The sequence below is a fragment of the Schistocerca americana genome, chromosome 6 (assembly GCF_021461395.2).
Source record: "Schistocerca americana isolate TAMUIC-IGC-003095 chromosome 6, iqSchAmer2.1, whole genome shotgun sequence".
Lineage (NCBI taxonomy): Eukaryota > Metazoa > Arthropoda > Insecta > Orthoptera > Acrididae > Schistocerca > Schistocerca americana.
Window position 1 is genome coordinate 574,154,500 of NC_060124.1, and position 1,743 is coordinate 574,156,242.

Consider the following 1,743-nt stretch of genomic DNA (forward strand, 5'->3'; position numbering starts at 1 on the left):
TCTCTCATCATCAAAACCATATCCCTAGATACTGGAGCCCTGACAGTTTTATCATAGCTTTCAAATAATTATTTAAGAACTCTGAACCATTATAACTGTTTTTCATGGAACTGAGGTATTTAATGGCTCACGAGGACTTTTTAATATCTGCCGTTATCCACTTGTTTTGTGAGACATTGATATGATGTAGGTACCTCTGGAAATGTCTTTTCAAAATTCAATTTAAAAATGCTGAGTATTTAGAGATTTTCACATTTTCATCAGTTTCTCCATATAATTCATCTCAACTTTAGTTTGCTTGTTATTTTGAAATATCTTCTATTTTTATTTCTGATAGATGTCTTTCACAAACTTGCAGTTTCGGGGATTTTCTGATGCCAGATTTTACTGTTGTTATTTGCCAGAAATGGTCTGACAGCCAAAGATATTTTTCAGCTACATCACACTTTTCCCTGTCCATGTTTTTATTACACCATTGACCAACAGGGACATGCGAAAACTCTGAAGAATATTGATGAGGGTTTTGTTTTCATATTTGTGTTTATGTCTCCACAGAGAGGTTTGTTTACTTTAGTGTCTGAGGCTTTTAGAACTTCTGTTAATTTATTGGAAAAAGTTCCCACACTACTACTAGGAATTTGATACACACACAATATGATTAATTTTCTGGTTGTATCAAGCCCTGTTAATTCAGTAGCTGATATTTCAAAGTGTTTGTCTTCACTTATTATAGTAAGGACACACCTTGATTTGAGCCACATTTCCTTTCTTGTATAAATTCACAATCCTCAACCCTTTCGAAGTAGCCCTGCGGTAAGGGTCTGTCTTTACATACAATGCTAATAATACATGTTTGATTTCTGTGTCTTTACACCAGTGCTCAGTGACAGAAACTACTGTGCAGTACAATGACTGGATTTCACCTTCAGACTTGTATTTTATGTTTTATTGATTGTATGATTTGATGAAAAGTTGTTAAGTCTCTGGAATGCCCCATGATACTTCTTCCGATGGGTTCTTGTTTTCTTATGACATGTAAAAATATCCATATTGTAATCTATTGTATCAGATTTTTTTATCTGCTGCAGATACTCTTAAGTTGGGGAAATCTGTTATCTGGATTTATTATAAAAAGGATCTGATTCTCCTGTGTATGACAGCAAATATTTCATCATGCTTGGCCCGAGGTACACCCCATATACTATGGTGAATCTACTGTACCAATCTTCTCTTCCTCTTCCTGCTTAGGACTAGGCCATGTCTAGTGAGACACCATGATGGTATTGACTGGCATGACAGCACCATGTGTAAACCTGGCTGCCATCACTGGCTTCTGTAACCCCACATTAATCTGCCTCAAAGTTCCATAAAGGTGTGGCTGATCATGACACTGGGACAACTCATCAAAGTGTGCATTTGTGCCATGTGTCAGGGAAACTGTCTTCTCCAGGTCACCACCTATGTCTCATGCCCCATTCCTGTCCAAACTGTTTCCGACCCCTACCCACAATCACCACATGGTCATCTTTTGTGAAATCAGTAACTAAAGACCTTAAGTCCTCCATCATTTGACAAAGCCCTGAATTTACTTTGAATATACTCGTGACCTTGTATGCTACCCTAATTTTTCTGTAACTGAGGCCTACATCTTGCCCATGACTACTATCTAGCAGCACCACATTTTTTCTTCCCAACTCGTTGTATACTCCTAGGTTTCCTGACATTGTTTGAAATGCATTGTAC